Source organism: Macrobrachium nipponense, chromosome 1 (genome assembly GCF_015104395.2).
Source record: "Macrobrachium nipponense isolate FS-2020 chromosome 1, ASM1510439v2, whole genome shotgun sequence".
In the NCBI taxonomy this organism is placed as follows: Eukaryota; Metazoa; Arthropoda; class Malacostraca; order Decapoda; family Palaemonidae; genus Macrobrachium; species Macrobrachium nipponense.
The window spans coordinates 197,426,687-197,451,000 of record NC_087200.1 but is presented as its reverse complement, the minus strand read 5'-3'; the positions used below and the strand labels follow the sequence as shown (position 1 = coordinate 197,451,000).

Sequence of the window (24,314 nt, the reverse complement as noted above, 5' to 3'; positions counted from 1 at the left end):
CAAAAATACTTAGGTCACATTCTTGTAATATTTATTCCGTTTCATATTAGCAGTTATATAAAGTTTTATATAGTAAAATGTGCATAATTTCATGTAGAATACAACAAAAAATAATTGAAGGTCGTAGCTTTTCTCATTTTCGAAATATTTGCATATTAATCACAATAAATAGAAAAAAATCTACGTTCGGTCAACTTTGACTCTACCGAAATGGTCGAAAAACGCAATTGTAAGCTAAAACTCTTACAGTCTAGTAATCTTCAATCATATATCTTCATTTTGAAACAAATTTGAAATCTCTAGCAAAATATTTTGATTCATGGTGAATTTTTGAAAAAAACTTTTTCCTTCCCTCCGCGCGCGGATTCTCCGCCGCAAATCTCCGAAATGCTTACATCACATTCTTCTAATATTTGTTCAGTTTCATATTAGCCGTTATATAGAGTTATATATATATATGAAAATGTGCGCAATTTCATGTAAAATACAACAATAAGTTATTGAAGTTCGTAGCTTTTCTCATTTTCGAAATATTTGCATATAAATCATGATAAATAGAAAAAAATCGACGTTCAGTCAACTTTGACTCTACCGAAATGGTAAAAAAACGCAATTGTAAGCTAAAACTCTTACAGTCTAGTAATTTTCAATCATTTATCTTAATTTTGAAATAAATTCGAAATCCATAGCACAATATTTCGATTCATGGTGAATTTTTGAAAAAATCTTTTCCTTTCCCTATGAGCGCGGATTCTCCGCCGGAAATCTCCCAAATGTTTACGTCGCATTCTCATAATATTTGCTCAATTTCATATTAGCCGCTTCATAGAGTTGTATATATGAAAATGTGCACAATTTTATATAGGATACAACAAAAAATAATTGAAGGTCGTAGCTTTTTTCATTTTCGAAATATTTGCATATAAATCACAATAAATAGAAAACAATCAATGTTCGGTCAACTTTGACACTACCGAAATGGTAGAAAAACGCAATTGTAAGCTAAAACTCTTACAGTCTAGTAATCTTCAATCATTTATCTTCATTTTGAAACAAATTCAATGTCTCTAGCACAATATTTTGATTTATGGTGAATTTTTGAAAAAACTTACCTTCCCTTCGAGCACGGATTTTCAGCCGCAAATCTCAGAAATGCTTACGTCACATTTTCGTAATATTTGTTGCATTTCATATTAGCCGTTTCTTAGAGTTGTACATATGAAAATGTGCGCAACTTCATGTAGAATACAACAATAAATAATTGAAGGTTGTAGCTTTTCTCATTTTCGAAATATTTGCATATGAATCACGATATATACAAACAAATCGACGTTCGGTCAACTTTGACTCTACCGAAATGGTAAAAAAATGCAATTGTAAGCTAAAAACTCTTACAGTCTAGTAATCTTCAATCATATCTTCATTTTGAAACAAATTCCGTCTCTCTAGCACAATATTTTGATTTTTGTGGAATTTTTGAAAAAACTTTTTCCTTCCCTCAGGCGCGGATTTTCTGCCGCAAATCTCTAAAATGCATACGTCACATTCTCGTAATATTTGTTCCGTTTCATATTAGCCGTTATATAGAGTTTTATATATGAAGATGTGCGCAATTTCATGTAAAATACAACAAAAAGTAATTGAAGGTCGTATCTTTTCTCATTTTCGAAATATTTGCATATAAATCACAATAGAAAAAATTGACGTTTGGTCAACTTTGACTCTACCGAAATGGTCGATATACGCAATTGTAAGCTAAAACTCTTACAGTCTAGTAATATTCAATCATTTATCTTCATTTTGAAACAAATTCAAAGTCTCTAGCACAATATTTCGGTTTATGGTGAATTTTTGAAAAAAACTTTTTCCTTCCCTCAGCGCGAGGATTCTCCGCCGCAAATCTCAGAAATGCTTATGTCGCATTCTTGTAATATTTGCTCAGTTTCATAGAGTTGTATATATAAAAATGTGCGCAATTTCATGTAGGATACAAAAAAAAAAATAATTGGAGGTCGTAGCTTTTTCTCCATTTTTCGAAATATTTGCATATAAATCACAATAAATAGAAAAAATCTATGTTCGGTGAAATTTAACACTACCAAAATGGTCAAAAAATGCAATTGTAAGCTAAAACTCTTACAGTTTAGTAATCTTCAATCATATATCTTCATTTTGAAACAAATTCGAAATCTCTAGCACAATATGTAGATTTATGCTGAATTTTTGAAAAAAAAACTTTTTCCTTCCCTCCGCGCAAGGATTTTCTGCCACAAATCTCAGAATTGCTTACATAACATTCTCGCAATATTTATTCTGTTTCATATTAGCCGTTATATAGAGTTTTATACATGAAAATGTGCGCAATTTCATGTAGAATACAACAAATAATAATTGAAGGTCGTAGCTTTTCTCATTTTCGAAATATTTGCATATAAATCACGATAAATAGAAAAAAATCGATGTTCAGTCAAATTTGACCCAAACAGAAATGGTCAAAAAACGCAATTGTAAGCAAAAACTCTTACAGTCTAGTAATCTTCAATCATTTATCTTCATTTTGAAATACATTCGAAATCTCTAGCACAATATTTTGATTTTAGGTGAATTTTTGAAAAAAACTTTTCCTTTCCCTACGGGCGCGGATTCTCCACCGCAAACCTCCGAAATGCTTAAGTCGCATTCTCGTAATATTTGCTCAGTTTCATATTAGCCATTTTATAGAGTTGTATATATGAAAATATGCGCAACTTCATGTACAATACAACAATAAACAATTGAAGGTCGTGAAAGACATAGATTTTCTCATTTTCGAAATACTTGCTTATAAATGACGATAAATAGAAAAAAATCGATATTCGGTCAACTTTGACTCTACTGAAATGGTCGAAAAACGCAATTGTAAGCTAAAACTCTCCATTCTGAAACAAATTCAAAGTCTCTAGCACAATATTTCGATTTATGGTGAATTTTTGAAAAAACTTTGCCTTTCCTCCGCGCAGATTCTCCGCCGCAAATCTCCAAAATGCTTATGTCGCATTCTCGTAATATTTGCTCAGTTTCATATTAGCCGTTTCATAGAGTTGTATATATGAAAATGTGCGTAAATTCATGTAGAATACTACAAAAAAAATTAAAGGTCGTAGCTTTTCTCATTTTCGGAATATTTGCATATAAATCACAATAAATAGAAAAAAATTGACGTTCGGTCAACCTTGACCCTACCGAAATGGTCGAAAAACGCAATTGTAAGCTAAAACTCTTACAGTCTAGTAATCTTCAATCATTTATCTTCATTTTGAAAAAAATCGAAATCTCTAGCACAATATTTCGATTTATGGTGAACTTTTGAAAAAAACACTTTTCCTTTCCTCTGCGCGCGGATTCTCCACCACAAAAACTCTGAAATGCTTACGTCGCATTCTTGTAATATTTGCTCAGTTTCATATTAGCTGTTTCATAGAGTTGTATATATGAAAATGTGCGCAACTTCATGTAGGATACAACAATAAATAATTGAAGGTCGTAGCTTTTATAATTTTCGAAATATTTGCATATGAATCACGATATATACAACAAATCGACGTTGGACAGTTGGGGGCGGTCAACTTTGACTCTACCGAAATGGTAAAAAAATGCAATTGTAAGCTAAAACTCTTACAGTCTAGTAATCTTCAATCATATATCTTCATTTTGAAACAAATTCAGTCTCTCTAGCACAATATTTTGATTTTTGGTGAATTTTTGGTTTTTGAAAAAAACTTTTTCCTTCCCTCAGCGCGCGGATTTTCTGCCGCAAATCTCTAAAATGCATACGTCACATTCTCGTAATATTTGTTCCGTTTCATATAGCAGTTATATAGAGTTTTATATATGAAGATGTGCGCAATTTCATGTAAAATACAACAAAAAGTAATTGAAGGTCGTAGCTTTTCTCATTTTCGAAATATTTGCATATAAATCACAATAGAAAAAATTGACGTTTGGTCAACTTTGACTCTACCGAAATGGTCGATATACGCAATTGTAAGCTAAAACTCTTACAGTCTTGTAATATTCAATCATTTATCTTCATTTTGAAACAAATTCAAAGTCTCTAGCACAATATTTCGGTTTATGGTGAATTTTTGAAAAAAACTTTTTCCTTCCCTCAGCGCGCGGATTCTCCGCCGCAAATCTCAGAAATGCTTATGTCGCATTCTTGTAATATTTGCCGAGTTTCATAGAGTTGTATATATAAAAATGTGCGCAATTTCATGTAGGATACAACAAAAAATAATTGGAGGTCGTAGCTTTTCTCATTTTCGAAATATTTGCATATAAATCACAATAAATAGAAAAAATCTATGTTCGGTGAAATTTAACACTACCAAAATGGTCAAAAAATGCAATTGTAAGCTAAAACTCTTACAGTTTAGTAATCTTCAATCATATTCTTCATTTGAAAACAAATTCGAAATCTCTAGCACAATATGTAGATTTATGCTGAATTTTTGAAAAAAAAAACTTTTTCCTTCCCTCCGCGCAAGGATTTTCTGCCACAAATCTCAGAATTGCTTACGTAACATTCTCGCAATATTTATTCTGTTTCATATCAGCCGTTATATAGAGTTTTATACATGAAAATGTGCACAATTTCATGTAGAATACAACAAATAATAATTGAAGGTCGTAGCTTTTCTCATTTTCGGAAATAAATATTTGCATATAAATCACGATAAATAGTAAAAAATCGATGTTCAGTCAAATTTGACCCAAACAGAAATGGTCAAAAAAACGCAATTGTAAGCAAAAACTCTTACAGTCTAGTAATCTTCAATCATTTATCTTCATTTTGAAATACATTCGAAATCTCTAGCACAATATTTCGATTTATGGTGAACTTTTGAAAAAAACACTTTTCCTTTCCTCTGCGCACGGATTCTCCACCACAAAAACTCTGAAATGCTTACGTCGCATTCTTGTAATATTTGCTCAGTTTCATAGAGTTGTATATATGAAAATGTGCGCAACTTCATGTAGGATACAACAATAAATAATTGAAGGTCGTAGCTTTTATAATTTTCGAAATATTTGCATATAAATCAGGATAAATAGAAAAACATAGACGTTCGGTCAAATTTTACTCTAAAGGAATTATCGAAAAACGCAATTGTAAGCTAAAACTCTTTTAGTCTAGTAATCTTCATTTTTAAACAAATTCAAAGTCTCAGCACAACATTTAGATTTATGGTGAATTTAAAAAAAAAAACTTTTTCCTTCCATCCGTGCGCAGATTCTCCGCCGCAAATCTCCGAAAAGCTTACGTCACAGTCTCGTAATATTTGCTCAGTTTAATATAGTTTTATATATGAAAATGTGCGCAATTTCTCATTTTCAAAATATTTGCATATAAATCACAATAGAAAAAAATTGATGTTCGGTGAACTTTGACTCTACCGAAATGGTTGAAAAATGCAATTATAAGCTAAAACTCTTACAGTCTAGTAATATTCAATCATTTATCTTCATCTTGAAATAAATTCAAAATCTCTAGCACAATATTTCGATTTATGGTGAATTTTTGAAAAAACTTTATCTTTCCTCCGGGCAAGGATTCTCCTCCATAAATCTCCAAAATGCTTACGTCGCATTCTCGTAATATTTGCTCAGTTTCATAGATTTGTATATATGAAAATGTGCGCAACTTCATGTAGGATACAACAAAAAATTGAAGGTCATAGCTTTTCTCATTTTCGTAATATTTGCATATAAACCACAATAAATAGAAAAAAATAGACGTTCTGTCAACCTTGACTCTACAGAAATGGTCGAAAACATAATTGTAAGCTAAAACTCTTAAAGTCTAGTAATCTTCAAATCATTTATCTTCAATTTGAAACAAATTCGAAATCTCTAGCACAATATTTCGATTTATGGTGAATTTTTGAAAAAAAATTTTCCTTTCCCTCCACGCGCGGATTCTCCGCCGCAAATCTCCGAAATACTTACGTAGCATTCTCGTAATATTTGCTCCGTTTCATAGTTTTATATATGAAAATGTAAGTAATTTCATGTAGAATACAACAAAAAATAATTGAAGGTCGTAGCTTATCTCATTTTTGATATATTTGCATATAAATCACAATAAATAGGAAAAAATGACAATTTGTCGAAAATTGCATTTTTCCTAACTATACAAACCTGAGGTCCTTTAACAATAGGAAGGTAACTAGCGGCAGCTGGGACGGTCGTAAGCTTCGAACAAGGGGAGAACGGTAGTTAACTGCTTGTCCGATCGTGCGCGCGGCGGTGAAGAATCACTTTTGCTTTAGGCCCATGCAAAAAGTTGCAGAGTGAGGGGTGGTATGAGGTGGGACTATATGTAAAGGACCTCAGGTTTGTATAGTTAGGAAAAATGCAATTTTCGACAAATTGTCATTTGTTCCGATACGTAATACAAACCCTCGGTCCTTTAACAATAGGAAGACTCACTTCTTGGTGGGTGGAATCTGAGTCTTTTTGGTGAACAGACTGGTGTTCGTCCAACCTTGGAATGCCTCCCTGGTCGTAAGAGCAAGGGAGGGATCCAAACCTCTGTCCGATTGATCGGGGTGTGCACCGCAGGATCAATGGTCAGACCTCTGAGCCAAGTACTAAGAGAGAGGCAAGCGTATCTCGTTGTACCAGCAAGTAAGAACTTGCTCCATTACAAGAGCCAACATAAAGTTATGGGTTTGTCTCAAGTAGGCATCCACTCCTTCCCCCTTGTTGGAGGGAGTGGAGGATATTTGCTTCTATCCCTAACTAAAGGGATAGATTGGGGCTCGGTCGAGTAGCTTACCCTGCATCGAAATTTCCTTCCAGCATGGTGACGACCGTGACCCTCTGCCCACAGGTAGAGAGAGAAAGATGGAGAGAGAAGCCAGTCGCACTCTCATTCAACCATTCATTCCTACAGTCACACCAGGAATCGATGCTGTTCTGCCTGCTCGGGTGCTGGGTAAGCTTACACAACGTGTTGAGCAGCCACCACAGGTCCCAAGGAAAAAGTATATCCAAGGACTTGTGGGCAATATCCCGAAAGGTAGAAGGGACGTGAAGGTAGTTTTCTGGTTGGCCCAGACACCTGCCTTCAGGACCTGCGCCACGGAGAAGTTCTTACGGAACGCCAAAGAGGGTCCAATACCTCTGACTTCGTGGGCTCTCGGTCGGAGCGTACGGATGTCGTCACTACCATCAGCCTCGTACGCCCTCCTGATCACCTCACGCAGCCAGAAAGAAAGTGTGTTCTTGGATACTTCTTTCTTGGTAACCCCAGTGCTAACGAAGAGGCGTCGACACTCAGGCCTGAGGTGTCGAGTTCTCTTCAGATAGCGCCGTAGCGCCCTCACAGGACAAAGCAGCATCTCATCCGTATCGTTGTCGGTGAAATCCATTAGGGAGGGGATCGTGAAAGACTCGAACCCGTCGTCAGGGATCGACGGATCTGAGTCTTAGCTACGAAGTTCGGGACGAAATCGAGCGCACAGATCCCCAGCCCCTGGTATGTTTAACATTGAAGGACAGACCATGAAGTTCCCCTACTCTCTTCGCCGATGCCAGGGGCCAGCAAGAAGAGGGTCTTGAGGGTCAGATCCCTGTCTGACGACTCTCGGAGTGGCTCGAATGGTCTTCGAGTCAAACTCCTAAGGACGAGAGTCACATCCCACTCAGGGGGCCTGAGTTGCCCTGGGTGGGCAAGACCTTCGAAGCTCCTCATTAGCAAGGAGATCTCGAACGAGTTCGAGATGTCCAGTCCCCTCAGTTTGTAGGACGAGCGCCAGTGCTGCTCTATATCCCTTTAACTGTGGGTACTGAGAGGAGCTTCTCTCGGCGAAGAAACACGAGGAAATCCGCTACCTGCTGAAGAGTGGCTCTGAGAGGAGATAGACCCCGTCTACGACACCAACCACAGAAGACGGCCCACTTCCCCTGGTACACAGCTGCAGAGGACTGTCGGATGTGTCCAGCCATCTCTGTTGCTGCGCTGCGAGAAAAGCCTCTCGTTCGCAAGAGATGGTGGATAACAGCCAGCCGTGAAGTTGTAGGGACTGGACTGCCCGGTGGTACCGCTCTACGTGTGGCTGGGCTAGAAGGTTGTGCCAGTGGGGCATCTCTCTCGGTTCTTCCGCAAGAAGAGCCAGCAGGTCCGGATACCAAACGGCTTGAGGTCGTTTGGGAGCCACCAGGATCATCCTGAGATTGGGAGTGACCAGCGCTCGGCTGATCACTTTCCGAATCAGACAAAAGGGAGGAAAGGCGTAGACGAAGAGGTTGTCCCAGGGGTGTTGAAGAGCGTCCTCTGCAGCTGCCCATGGGTCCGGCACGGCCGCCAACAAAAAACTTGAAGTTTTTTGTTGTGCCGGGTGGCGAACAGGTCTATGACCGGACGCCCCCACAGGTTGAAGAGCCTTTCCGCCACTTCTGGGTGTAGGGACCACTCGGTCCCTATCACCTGATCCCACCGACGGCTGAGCTTGTCTGCTACTACATTCCTCTTGCCTGGAATGTAGCGTGCTGACAGCTCTATTGAGTGAGCCGTGGCCCACTCGTGCACCTGCACAGTCAACTGGTGTAGCGGGAGAGACACTAGGCCCCCCTGCTTGTTGACGTATGCCACTACTGTGGTGTTGTCGCACATCAACACCACCGAGTGTCCCACCAAGCGGTCTTGGAACTCTTGGAGAGCGTAAAACGCCGCCTTGAGTTCTAGGACATTGATGTGAAGGTGCTTGTCGTGATGGTCCCACACACCTGCAGCCAGCAACTCCTCCTCGGTCGATGCGTCTGAGAACAGCAGCATCTCTGGGGGGGGAGTGCGTAGAGGCACCCCTCTTAAGAGGTTCCTGTCGTCGAGCCACCAGGCTAGGTCCTGCCTCACCTTCTCCGTGATGGACACGGGGAAGTAAGGTGGATCCTTTACCTGTGACCAACTCTCCCTTAGTCTCCACTGGAGAGACCGCAGGTGAAGACGTCCGTGAGGAACTAACTTCTCGAGTGACGACAGGTGGCCGATCACGACTTGCCATTGCTGAGCTGCCTGTTCCTGCCGAGACAGGAACCGGCCGGCTGCCTCCCTGAATTTGCTGCTGATCCTCAAGTCTGCGGGGCGGACTTGAGCTGCTACCGTATCGATCAGCATACCCAGGTACTTCATCTTTCTGCTTGGGTTCAAGATCGGACTTCTCGTAGTTTATCACGATCCCCAGATCGCGACAAAACTTTAGAAGTCGATCCCTGTCCTGCAGCAACTGTGAGAGGGAGCTCGCCAGGACCCAGCCAATCGTCGAGATACCTCAGAAGACGTATCCCGTGCGAATGGGCCCAAGCAGACACCAGCGTGAACACTCTCGTGAACACCTGTGGGGCGGTTGATAGACCGAAGCAAAGTGCCCTGAATTGGTACACCGTCCCGTCGAAGATGAAGCGGAGGTACTTTCTGGAGGACTGATGGATGGGTATTTGAAAATACGCATCCTTCAGGTCCACTGAAAGCATGAAATCATTCTCCTGATGGAGTCGAGCACGGAACGTGCCGTCTCCATCTTGAACCGAGTCTGGCGAACAAATCGGTTCAGGGGAGAGAGATCTATCACCGGGCGCCAGCCCCCGATGCCTTCTCCACTAAGAAAAGGCGGCTGTAAAAGCCCGGTGACCGATCTACTACGACTTCTACAGCTCGTTTGGTCAGCATGGTCTTGATCTCCTGCCGAAGAGCGTCGTCCTTTGAGGATCCTAGAACATATGTCTGAAGATGGACCGGGTTGGAGGTGAGGGGTGGCTGAGATTCGAAGGGTAGTAGATATCCCTCCCGAAGGACGTCTACTATCCAGGTCTCGGCACCGTAGCGCTGCCAAGTTGCCCAATGGCTCGCTAGGCACCCCCCCACTTCCGGCAGCTGGTGAGGGGGAACGCCGACCCTAGCGTTTCCCACCTCGCTTCGACTTCTTCCCAGCACCTCCTCGGGGAAAGGAGGGCTGGGAGGAGGGCTGGTTACGGCCTCCTTTACCAGAAGTTGAAGCAGGAAGTCTTTCCTCGGGGCTTCGATGGAGCAGCCGTCTTAGCAGCCGAGGAAGCGCTAGCTAAACTCTTAGGCTTAGCCGCAGTTGTACGAGGTTGCCCAGAAACCTTCGTAACTGCCTGGTGAACCAGACGGTCACTGTCATCAGTGCGCCGTCTTTCCACCGCAGCGTCCACCATCTCTACCGGGAAAAGAGAGCGGAGGAACTCTTCATTGGTCCGTTACGGAGTCCATTTGACCGCCTCACGCCCGGCCCCCTTGGCTACTCGTGTAAGGACAGCGTCCCTACGACGGAGAACCAAGTTGGCCCACAGGTTTGCCGTCTGATGGGCGAGGTAGGAGATGGCCCTACCTCCAGACTGGCACAGTCTCCTGAAGTCGGGGTCGTCTTCGAGGGCAGCGCCCCCGGAGTCGGCCGCGACCTTGGATACTGTGAGGGACCACAGATCCAACCAAGAGACTGCCTGGAAAGCCGCCATAGCGGTAGCTTCCAGGCCCAGTGCCTCCTGCTGCGAGAACCACAAGTTCTCCGACAGGAGCTGCTGCAGGGACACACCTGGAGTTAGCCTAGCTAGCTCCGGGTTAACCTGTTTGGGCGGTATTGGATCCACTGATGGCACGTAGAACTTCCGCTGTCGCTGCAGAGGAGGAGGAAGTAGCTTGGAAGACCGTCCTGACTTAAGTGAGTCCTCTCGTCCTGAGACGAAATTCTCCACCTGGTCAAGGACTGAGTCTGCAAGCTCCGATCACGGCAGTCCCACCGTCAATTTGGGTTCCCTCTTCGGGCCCCAAAATGACTCGAGCCGGGACGTGGGCTCAGATGGTGGTAGCGGCGATCCTTCCCCCAGGTCGTTGTGCTGACGAATCAGCGCAATAACCTGGGCAAAAGTTCCTCTGGATCTCGGGAGTTAAAAGCGTCCTGAGGAGTAGGACCGTCCAGTCCCTCCAACAGGAGCAGCTCTCGAGACCCTCCTCCTTCAGAAGGAGGAACAGCAACAGACCCCTGATGGTCGCCTCCAGCCACTTGCGCGTACGACCTGGCTGGTCCTAAGACCATGCCTGGTGCGTGCGGCATCGTGACGGGATCGTGAGCGGCGCACCTCTCACGATCACTCCTAGCTACCTCGCTCTTCCCGGTGTAGCCCGAGGAAGTTGAAGGTAGAGGAGAGACAGACCTGACGCTCCCCCCCCACTCGCTGGCAGGACCAGCGTACGTGGGGGGCTGCAGCCGATCACCAACCCGCAGTGGGGATCGATCTGCAGGCCTGGCCGTGCCGCTCACCTGTGGCGAGCGGCTCGACTGAGCACGTCGACCCCGGTCCCGTGCGTCAGACGAGCTGCTGCTGGCCACCGTCTCCGTCCGGTCCCTGTGGGAGCGGCGGTCAGGTGATCTACAGAGCTCGCTTTCGCGGTGAGACCGGTGAGCGTCCTCACGGCACGTCAAACCGCTGGTACCAGCCGAAGCTGGTGCCGTTGGTCGAGGGGACCTCTTCCCAGCCTCAACCCGTGGCCGGTCAGAGACCGTCACGTCAACCCGAGGTACCGGCTGGTCGCTACGAGAGCGGCCGCTGGCCTGGCGAGAGTCACTTGCGCGACTCCCGACAGTCTTCTGCTCCGTGCCTCGGTCATGACGGTGAGCGAGCTCAGGCGTCTTGACTTTGGCTGCACGGTCGCCCGAAGGAGACCATACACTCGGAACTTCTCGCGGACGAGAAGTCGAGCCGGTACCTGGCTTAGCAGCAGTGCTACCAAGACCAGGCGAGGATGTACCAGCAGTAGCCAGCACACCCTTGGTCCCCGTCTTCTTCTTCTTCTCAGAAGAGGAGACGGGCCCTGTTCCCGAGGGAACAGGAGGACCAGCAGAAGCACCCCCCGTCACACCGGAGCGAGACGGGCCCTTCGAAGGTTCCGCAGGAGCCTTCTTAGGGGGGGAGGAGGCAGCCTTCTTCTTCTTCGGCTTGGAAGCCTTAGAAGTCGAAGGGGGAGAGGCGGCAACAGACGACGAAGACGATGAAGACGACGACGACACCTTCCTCTTCTTCTTCCTCTTCTTCGTCAGCTCTCTCAGGACGGACGTCAGGTCTTCCATCCACGGAAAAGTCGGGCCAATTGCCGAAGCAACACGCCCCGACTGATCCTGTCCGGAAAGACCTGAGTCCGGGGCAGCACCTCCATGACGAGACGCGACGTGGGCAGGGGCAGGCACGGCAGGAGCGGCAGGAACATCAACAGCAGGACCAGCACCATCAGGACCAGCACCAGCAGGACCAGCAGCAGCAGGACCAGCAGCAGCAGGACCAGCACCAGCAGCAACATCAACATGAGCGTCACGCACCGCGCGCTTCGTAGGAGCGGCGCGAGCGGCTGGGCCAGCAACACTAGCTGCAGGTACGGCAGCATAGTCCGGCGTCACAGGCATCTCCAATTCAGCCAAATTCATCATCGGGACGGGCGGCAGGTCCAGGGGCGAACTTTTCGGACAGCGAAAGTCGGGAGTCGGCAGCACATAGAATCCAGGTGGCGGCGGCACGCCCCTCTTAGGTACGGCAGCAATCGGCTTTTGGATTGATGCAGTGGGAGTCACAGACGCAATGTGTTGCGTGTAAACCACATGAGGAGGGGCGGCGTACGCTGGTGTGGACACTGTATTCGTAGTCGTTGTGACTACACCATGAGTTACTACTGCCGACCCCGCCAGTCGTTGAATTAAGCCCTGGATACTGGGAGCGCCCTGCAGTCCCAACGACGCCCACACCTGTCCAAGGTCGTCACTCACAGAAGGCACACCTGAGGGAGGAACAGTCGGGTCAGTTAGAGGGGCACCCTCACGCCTGGGGGAGGACGAACCCCACCCAGAGCGGACGGAAGACCCCGAATACAATTGGACATCCGGGTATCGGGCGCCCTCCTCCACACTCGACGGATCGAGTGAGGAGAAGGACTCCGAAACCCCCCCCGCAGGGGAAGGCGCAAACCGTGGGGGCTGAGCTGGAGGTAGGAAGGATGACGAGGTATCCGTCACCAAAGGAGTCGCTGGAGAGCTTTCCGACGACTCCTTGGTCGATCATACGCCTCTTCCTACCCTCGTACAGCAACCCACTGCGCCTCGGACCAATTCACACAAACATTACATGGTTCGGTTCGGGAACACTCTCGCCCCCCCCCCGACACCGATAACATAATTCATGTGGATCTATGTCAGGATAAGAGCGGAATCCGCCGCATTTACGCCCCTCCAGCCCGGGACACACTCTACGGGCAGCTGGTGGGCGCGGCGAAAGCTCTTCAAGATCCATAATTCAATTCACTTCACAATCAATGAAAAATGAAAAAAGAGTACTTACAATTTCATTCAAAACCACAAACAAACCAGTCAGAAGAAATTGTAAACATCCAAAGCACACAACGAAATAGCGGGCAGAGCGATGACGAGCACGTCCTGTCACACCACGGCCGAAAGCAAAAGTGATTCTTCACCGCCCGCGCGCACAATCGGACAAGCAGTTAACTACCGTTCTCCCCTTGTTCGAAGCTTACGACCGTATCCCAGCTGCCGCTAGTTACCTTCCTATTGTTAAAGGACCGAGGGTTTGTATTACGTATCGGAAACAAATAAGACGTTCGGTCAACTTTGACTCTACCGAAATGGTCGACAAACACAATTGTAAGCTAAAACTCCTACAGTCTAGTAATCTTCAATCATATAATTTCATTTTGAAACAAATTCGAAATCTCTAGCATAATAATTCGATTTAGGGTGAATTTTTGAAAAAAACTTATCCTTTCCCTCCTAGTGCGGATTCTCCGCCGCAAATCTCTGAAATGCTTACATCGCATTCTCGTAATATTTGCTCAGTTTCATTTTAGCCGTTTCATAGAGTTGTATATATGAAAATGTGCGCAACTTCATGTAGAATACAACAAAAAATAATAGGTCATAGCTTTTCTCATTTTTGAAATATTAGCATATAAATAAGGATAAATAGAAAAAAATTGACCATCGGTCAACTTTGACTCTACCGAAATGGTCGAAAAACGCAATTGTAAGCTAAAACTCTTAGGATCTAGTAATATTCAATCATTTATCTTCATTTTGAAGCAAATTCAAAGTCTCTAGCAATACTTCAATTTATGGTGAATTTTTGAAAAAAAAACTTTTTCCTTCCCTCTGCTAGCGGATTTTCCGCCGCAAATCTCCGAAATGCTTATGTCGCATTCTAGTAATATTTGCTCCGTTTCATAGAGTTGTATAAATGAAAATGTGCGCAATTTCATGTAGAATACAACAATAAATAATTGAAGGTCGTAGCTTTTCTCATTTTCGAAATATTTGCATATAAATCACGATAAATAAAAAAAAATAATTGACATTCTGTCAATTTTGACTACCGAAATGGTCGAAAAACGCAATTGTAAGCTAAAACTCTTACAGTCTAGTAATCTTCAATCATTTATCTTCATTTTGAAACAAATTCGAAATCTCTAGCACAATATTTCGATTTATGGTGAATTTTTGAAAAAAATTTTCCTTTCCCTCCACGCGCGGATTCTCCGCTGCAAATCTCCGAAATGCTTACGTCGCATACTTGTAATATTTGCTCAGTTTCATATTAGCCATTTCATAGAGTTGTATATATGAAAATGTGCGCAACTTCATGTGGAATACAACAATAAATAAATGAAGGTCGTAGTTTTTCTCATTTTGAAATATTAGCATATAAATCACGATAAATAGAAAAAAATCGATGTTCAGTCATCATTCACTCTACCGAAATGGTTGAAAAACGCAATTGTAAGCTAAAACTCTTACAGTCTAGTAATCTTCAATCATTTATCTTCATTTTGAAACAAATTCAAAGTCTCTAGCACAATATTTTGATTTATGATGAATTTTTGAAAAAACTTACCTTCCCTTCAAGCGCAGATTTTCAGCCGCAAATCTCAGAAATGCTTGTCACATTTTCGTAATATTTGTTGCGTTTCATATTAGCCGTTTCATAGAGTTGTATATACGAAAATGTGCGCAGCTTCATGTAGAATACAGCAATAAATAATTGAAGGTCGTAGCTTTTCTCATTTTCGAAATATTTGCATATAAATCACAAAAAATAGAAAAAAAAAAGACGTTCGGGCAACTTTGACTCTACCGAAATGGTAAAAAATACAATTGTAAGCTAAGACTTACAGTCTAGTAATCTTCAATCATATATCTTCATTTTGAAACAAATTCGAAATCTCTAGCACAATATTTCGATTCATGGTGAATTTTTGAACAAACTTTTTCCTTCCCTCCGCGCGCGGATTCTCCGCTGCAAATCTCCGAAATGCTTACATCACATTCTTGTAATATTTGTTCCGTTTCATATTAGCCATTATATAAAGTTTTATATATGAAAATGTGCGCAATTTCATGTAAAATACAACAAAAAGTAATTGAAGGTCGTAGCTTTTCTCATTTTCAAAATATTTGCATATAAATCACAGTAAATAGAAAAAATTGACGTTCGGTCAACTTTGACTCTACCGAAATGGTCAAAAAAAGCAATTGTAAGCTAAAACTCTTACAGTCTAGTAATCTTCAATCATTTATCTTCATTTTGAAATAAATTCGAAATCTCTACCACAATATTTCGATTCATGGTGAATTTTTGAAAAAAACTTTTCCTTTCCCTATGAGCGCGGATTCTCCGCCGGAAATCTCCCAAATGTTTACGTCGCATTCTCATAATATTTGCTCAATTTCATATTAGCCGTTTCATAGAGTTGTATATATGAAAATGTGCGCTATTTCATGTAGGATACAACAAAAAATAATTGAAGGTCGTAGCTTTTTTCATTTTCGAAATATTTGCATATAAATCACAATAAATAGAAAACAATCAATGTTCGGTCAACTTTGACACTACCGAAATGGTTGAAAAACGCAATTGTAAGCTAAAACTCTTACAGTCTAGTAATCTTCAATCATTTATCTTCATTTTGAAACAAATTCAAAGTCTCTAGCACTATATTTTGATTTATGATGAATTTTTGAAAAAAAAACTTACCTTCCCTTAGAGCACGGATTTTCAGCCGCAAATCTCAGAAATACTTGTCACATTTTTGTAATATTTGTTAAGTTTCATATTAGCCGTTTCATTGAGCTGTATATATGAAAATGTGCGAAACTTCATGTAGAATACAGCAATACATAATTGAAGGTTGTAGCTTTTTTCATTTCGAAATATTTGCATATAAATCACGATATAGAAAAAAAATAGACGTTTAGTCAACTTTGACTCTACCGAAATGGTAAAAAAACGCAATTGTAAGCTAAAACTCTTACAGTCTAGTAATCTGCAATCATATATCTTCATTTTGAAACAAATTCAAAGTCTCTAGCACAATATTTTGATTTATGGTGAACTTTTGAAAAAATCTTTTTCCTTTCCTTGCGCGCGGATTTTCTGCCGCAAATATCTAAAATGCATATGTCACATTCTCGTAATATTTGTTCCGTTTCATATTAGCCGTTTCATAGAGTTTTATATGTAAAAATGTCCGCAATTTTGTGTAGATACAACAAAAAATAATTGAAGGTCGTTGCTTTTCTCATTTTCGTAATATTTGTATATAAATCACAATAAAAAGAAAACAATCAATGTTCGGTCAACTTTGACACTACCGAAGTGGTTAAAAAACGCAATTGTAAGCTAAAACTCTTACAGTTTAGCAATTTTCAATCATTTATCTTCATTTTGAAACATATTCAAAGTCTCTAGACAATATTTTGATTTTATGATGAATTTTTGAAAAAAACTTACCTTCCTTCGAGCGTGGATTTTCAGCCGCAAATCTCAGAAATACTTATGTCACATTTTTGTAATATTTGTTAAGTTTCATATTAGCCGTTTCATAGAGTGTATATATGAAATGTGCGCAACTTCATGTAGAATACAGCAATAAATAATTTTAGGTCGTAGCTTTTCTCATTTTCGAAATATTTGCATATAAATCACGATAAATAAATAACAAAAAAATTGACATTCGGTCAATTTTGACTACCGAAATGGTCGAAAAAACGCAATTGTAAGCTAAAACTCCTACAGTCTAGTAATCTTCAATCATATATCTTCATTTTGAAACAAATTCGAAATCTCTAGCACAATATTTCGATTCATGGTGAATTTTTGAAAAAACTTTTTCCTTCCCTCTGCGCGCGGATTCTCCTCCGCAAATCTCAAAAATGCTTACATCACATTCCTGTAATATTTGTTCCTTTTCATATTAGCCGTTATAGAGTGTTTTATATATGAAAATGTGCGCAATTTCATGTAAAATACAACAAAAAGTAATTGAAGTCGTAGCTTTTCTCATTTTCGAAATATTTGCATATAAATCACAATAAATAGAAAAAATTGACGTTCGGTCAACTTTGACTCTACCGAAATAGTCAAAAAACCCAATTGTAAGCTAAACCTCGTAGAGTCTAGTAATCTTCAATCATTTATCTTCATTTTGAAATAAATTCGAAATCTCTAGCACAATATTTCGATTCATGGCGAATTTTTGAAAAAACTTTTCCTTTCCCTATGAACGCGGATTCCTCGCCGGAAATCTCCCAAATGTTTACGTCGCATTCTCATAATATTTGCTCAATTTCATATTAGCCGTTTCATAGAGTTGTATATATGAAAATGTGCACAATTTAATGTAGGATAGAACAAAAAATAATTGAAGGTCGTAGCTTTTTCATTTTCGAAATATTTGTATATAAATCACAATAAATAGAAAACAATCAATGTTCGGTCAACTTTGACACTACCGAAATGGTTGAAAACGCAATTGTAAGCTAAAACTCTTACAGTCTAGTGATCTTCAATCATTTAACTTCATTTTGAAACAAATTCAAAGTCTCTAGCACAATATTTTTGATTTATGATGAATTTTAAAAAAAACTTGCCTTTCCTTAGAGCACGGATTTTCAGCCGCAAATCTCAGAAATACTAGTCACATTTTCGTAATATTTGTTGCGTTTCATAGAGTTGTATATAGAAAAATGTGCGCAACTTCATGTAGAATACAGCAATAAATAATTAAAGGTCGTAGCTTTTCTCAATTTTGAAATATTTCCATATAAATCACGATAAATACAAAAAAAATCAACGTTCGGTCAACTTTGACTACTGAAATGGTAAAAAAACGCAATTGTAAGCTAAAACTCTTACAGTCTAGTAATCTTCAATCATATATCTTCATTTTGAAACAAATTCGAAATCTCTAGCACAATATTTCGATTCTTGGTGAATTTTTGAAAACTTTTTCCTTCCTCCGCGCGCGGATTCTCCGCCGCAAATCTCCGAAATGCTTACATCACATTCTTGTAATATTTGTTCCGTTTCATATTAGCCGTTATATAGAGTTTTATATATGAAAATGTGCGCAATTTCATGTAGGATGCAACTAAAAATAATTGAAGGTCGTAGCTTTTTTCATTTTCGAAATATTTGCATATAAATCACAATAAATAGAAAACAATCAATGTTCGGTCAATTTGACCCTACCGAAATGGTTGAAAAACGCAATTGTAAGCTAAAACTCTTACAATCTAGTAATCTTCAATCCTTTACCTTCATTTTGAAATAAATTCAAAGTCTCTAGCACTATATTTTGATTTATGATTAATTTTTGAATAAAACTTACCTTCCCTTAGAGCGCGGATTTTCAGCCACAAATCTCAGAAATACTTGTCACATTTTCGTAATATTTTGTTGCGTTTCATATTAGCCGTTTCATAGAGTTGTATATATGAAAATGTGCGCAACTTCATGTAGAATACAGCAATAAATAATTGAAGGTCGTAGCTTTTCTCATTTTCGAAATATTTGCATATAAATCACGATATAGAAAAAAAATAGACGTTCGGTCAACTTTGAATCTACCGAAATGGTAAAAAAACGCATTTGTAAGCTAAAACTCTTACAGTCTAGTAATCTTCAATCATATATCTTCATTTTGAAACAAATTCAAAGTCTCTAGCACAATATTTTGATTTATGGTGAATTTTTGAAAAAATCTTTTTCCTTCCCTATGCGCACGGATTTTCTGCCGCAAATATCTAAAATGCATACGTCACATTCTCGTAATATTGGTTCCATTTCATATTAGCTGTTATATAGAGTTTTATATATGAAAATCTCCGCAATTTCGTGTAGATACAACAAAAAATAATTGAAGGTCGTAGCTTTTCTCATTTTCGTAATATTTGCATATAAATCACAATAAATAGAAAAAATAGACGTTTGGTCAACCTTGACTCTACAGAAATGGTCGAAAACATAATTGTAAGCTAAAACTCTTAGAGTCTAGTAATCTTCAATCATTTATCTTCATTTTGAAACAAATTCGAAATCTCTAGCACAATATTTCGATTTATGGTGAAGTCTTGAGAAAAACTTTTCCTTTCCTCCACACGCGGATTCTCCGCCGAAAATCTCCGAAACACTCACGTTGCCTTCTCGTAATATTTGCTCCGTTTCATAGAGTTTTATATATGAAAATGTGCGTAATTGCATATAGGATACAACAAAAAAATAATTGAAGGTCGTAGCTTTCCTCATTTTTAAATATTTGCATATAAATCACAATAAATAGGAAAAAACAGACGTTCGGCCAACTGTGACTCTACTGAAATGGTCGACAAACGCAATTATAAGCTAAAACTACTACAGTCTAGTAATCTTCAATCATTTATTTTCATTTTGAAAAAAATTCGAAATCTCTAGCATAATAATTCGATTTAGGGTGAATTTTTGAAAAAAACTTCCTCTTTCCCTCCTAGCGCGGATTCTCCGCCGCAAATTTCTGAAATGCTTACGTTGCATTCTCGTAATATTTGCCGAGTTTCATTTTAGCCGTTTCTCAGAGTTGTATATATGAAAGTGTGCGCAAATTCACGTAGAATACAACAAAAAATAATAGGTCATAGCTTTTCTCATTTTTGAAATATTAGCATATAAATAAGGATAAATAGCAAAAAATTGACCATTGGTCAAATTTGACTCTACAGAAATGGTCGAAAAAACGCAATTATAAGCTAAAACTCTTAGGATCTAGTAATATTCAATCATTTATATTCATTTTGAAGCAAATTTACAGTCTCTAGCAATACTTCAATTTATGGTGAATTTTTGAAAAAAACTTTTTCCTTCCCTCTGCTAGCGAATTTTCCGCCGCAAATCTCCGAAATGCTTATGTCGCATTCTAGTAATATTTGCTCCGTTTCATAGAGTTGTATATATGAAAATGTGCGCAATTTTATGTAGAATAAAACGATTAATAATTGAAGGTCGTAGCTTTTCTCATTTTTGAAATATTTGCATATAAATACGATAAATAAAAAAAAATTGACATTCTGTACATTTTGACTACCGAAATGGTCGAAAAACGCAATTGTAAGCTAAAACTCTTACAGTCCTGTAATCTTCCATCATTTATCTTCATTTTGAAACAAATTCGAAATCTCTAGCACAATATTTCGATTTATGGAGAATTTTTGAAAAAAATTTTCTTTTCCTTCCACGCACGGATTCTCCGCCGCAAATCTCCGTAATTCTTACGTCGCATACTTGTAATATTTGCTGAGTTTCATATTAGCCGTTTCATAGGGTTGTATATATGAAAATGTGCGCAACTTCATGTAGAATACAACAATAAATAATTGGAAGTTGTAGCTTTTCTCATTTTGAAATATTTGCATTATAAATCACGATAAATAGAAAAAAATCGATGTTCAGTCAACATTCACTCTACCGAAATGGTCGAAAAATGCATTGTAAGCTGAAACTCTTACAGTCTAGTAATCTTCAATCGTTTATCTTCATTTTGAAAAAAATTCAAAGTCTCTAGCACAATATTTTGATTTATGGTGAATTTTTGAAAAAAACTTACCTTCCCTACGTGCAAGGATTTTCAGCTGCAAATCTCAGAAATGCTTACGTCACATTTTTGTAATATTTGTTAAGTTTCATATTAGCCGTTTCATAGAGTTGTATATATGAAAATGTGTGCAACTTCATGTAGAATACAGCAATAAATAATTGAAGGTCGTAGCTTTTCTCATTTTTGAAATATTTGCATATAAATCACGATATATAGAAAAAAAATCGACGTTCGGTCAACTTGATTCTACCGAAATGGTCAAAAAACGCAATTGTAAGCTAAAACCTCCTTACAGTCTAGTAATCTTCAATCATTTATCTTCATTTGAAAAAAATTCGAAATCTCTAGCACAATATTTCGATTCATGGTGAATTTTTGAAAAAACTTTTCCTTTCCCTATGCGCGCGGATTCTCCACCGGAAATCTCCCACCAAATGTTTAAGTCGCATTCTCATAGTATTTGCTCAATTTCATATTAGCCGTTTTCATCGAGTGATATATGAAAAATGTGCGCAACTTTCATGTAGGATATAACAATAAATAATTGAAGGTCGTAGCTTTTTTCATTTTCGAATATTTGCATATAAATCACAATAAATAGAAAACAATCAATGTTCAGTCAACTTTGACACTACCGAAATGGTATTTTAAAAAAACGCAATTGTAAGCCCTAAAACTCTTTACAGTCTAGTAAATCTTCAAATTAATTTATCTTCATTTTGAAACCTATTCAAAGTCTCTAGTCCACAATATTTTGATTAGATGAATTTTTGAAAAAAAACTTACCTTCCCTCTTCGAGCGCGGATTTTCAGCCGCAAATCTCAGAAATACTTGTCACATTTTCGTAATATTTTGTTGCGTTTCATATTAGCACCGTTTCATAGAGGTTGTATATATGAAAAATTGTGCGCAACTTCATGTAGAATACAGCAATAAATAATTGAAGGTCATAGCTTTCTCATTTTTGAAATATTAGCATATAAATAAGGATAAATAGCAAAAAATTGACCATCGGTCAAATTTGACTCTACCGAAATGGTCGAAAAACGCAATTGTAAGCTAAAACTCTTAGGATCTAGTAATATTCAATCATTTATATTCATTTTGAAGCAAATTCAAAGGCTCTAACAATATTTCAATTCATGGTGAATTTTTGAAAAAAAAAAAAAAACTTTTTCCTTCCCTCTGCTAGCGGATTATCCGTCGCAAATCTCGGAAATGCTTATGTCGCATTCTAGTAATATTTGCTCAGTTTCGTAGAGTTGTATATATGAAAATGTGCACAATTTTATGTAGAATACAACGATTAATAATTGAAGGTCGTAGCTTTTCTATTTTTGAAATATTTGCATATAAATCACGATAAATAAAAAAAATTGACATTGTCAATTTTGACTACTGAAATGGTCAAAAAAGCAATTGTAAGCTAAACTCTTACAGTCTTGTAATCTTCAATTATTTATCTTCATTTTGAAACAAATTCGAAATCTCTAGCACAATATTTCGATTTATGGTGAATTTTTGAAAAAAATTTTCCTTTCCCTCCATGCGCGGATTCTCCGCCGCAAATCTCCGAAATTCTTACGTCGCATACTTGTAAAATTTGCTCAGTTTCATATAAGCCGTTTCATAGAGTTGTATATATGAAAATGTGCGCAACTTCATGTAGCATACAACAATAAATAATTGGAGGTCGTAGCTTTTCTCATTTTGAAATGTTTGTATATAAATCACGATAAATAGAAAAAATCGATGTTCAGTCAAAATTCACTCTACCGAAATGGTCGAAAAACGCAATTGTAAGCTGAAACTCTTAGTCTAGTAATCTTCAATCATTTATCTTCATTTTGAAAAAAATTCAAAGTCTCTAGCACAATATTTTGATTTATGGCGAATTTTTGAAAAAACTTACCTTACCCTTCGTACAAGGACTTTCAGCCGCAAATCTCAGAAATGCTTAAGTCACATTTTTGTAATATTTGTTAAGTTTCATATTAGCCGTTTCATAGAGTTGATATAGAAAATGTGCGCAACTTCATGTAGAATACAGCAATAAATAATTGAAGGTCGTAGCTTTTCTCATTTTCGAAATATTTGCATATAAATCACTATATAGAAAAAAAATCTACGTTCGGTCAACTTTGCCTCTACCGAAATGGTAAAAAAACGCAATTGTAAGCTAAAACTCTTACAGTCTAATAATCTTCAATCATATATCTTCATTTTGAAACAAATTCGATATCTCTAGCACAATATTTCGATTCATGGTGAATTATTGAAAAAACTTTTTCCTTCCCTCCGTGCGCGGATTCTCCGCCGCAAATCTCCGAAATGCTAACACCACATTCTTGTAATATTTGTTCCGTTTCATATTAGCTGTTATATAGAGTTTTATATATGAAAATTTCATGTAAAATACAACAAAAAGTAATTGAAGATCGGAGCTTTTCTGATTTTTGAAATATTTGCATATAAATCACTGTAAATAGAAAAAATCGACATTCAGTCAACTTTGAATCTACCAAAATGGTAAAAAAAACGCAATTGTAAGCTAAACCTCTTACAGTCTAGTAATCTTCAATCATTTATCTTCATTTTGAAATAAATTCGAAATCTCTAGCACAATATTTCGATTCATGGTGAATTTTTGAAAAAACTTTTCCTTTCCCTATGAGCGCGGATTCTCCGCCGGAAATGTCCCAAATGTTTACGTCGCATTCTCATAATATTTGCTCAATTTCATATTAGCAGTTTCATAGAGTTGTATATATGAAAATGTGCACAATTTCCTGTAGGATACAACAAAAAATAATTGAAGGTCGTAGCTTTTTTCATTTTCGAAATATTTGTATATAAATCACAATAAATAGAAAACAATCAATGTTCGGTCAACTTTGACACTACCGAAATGGTTGAAAAACGCAATTATAAGCTAAAACTCTTCCAGTCTAGTAATCTTCAATCATTTAACTTCATTTTGAAACAAATTCAAAGTCTCAAGCACAATATTTTGATTTATGATGAATTTTTAAAAAAAAACTTACCTTCCCTCCGAGCGCGGATTTTCAGCCGCAAATCTCAAAAAATACTTGTCACATTTTTGTAATATTTGTTGCGTTTCATAGAGTTGTATATATGAGAATGTGCGCAACTTCATGTAGAATACAGCAATAAATAATTGAAGGTCGTAGCTTTTCTCATTTTCGAAATATTTGCATATAAATCATGATAAATAAAAAAAAATAGACGTTCGGTCAACTTTGACTCTACCGAAATGGTAAAAAAACGCAATTGTAAGCTAAAACTCTTACAGTCTAGTAATCTTCAATCATATATCTTCATTTTGAAACAAAT

General features: G+C 38.9%; 1 protein-coding gene across 1 annotated transcript in view; it reads right to left on the bottom strand.

The window, feature by feature from the left end:
- The window catches only part of LOC135219997 (ras-related protein Rab-2A), a 245,670-nt gene that overhangs the window by 168,425 nt on the left and 52,931 nt on the right, over positions 1-24,314 (bottom strand). The gene's annotated exons all lie outside the window — the stretch shown is intronic.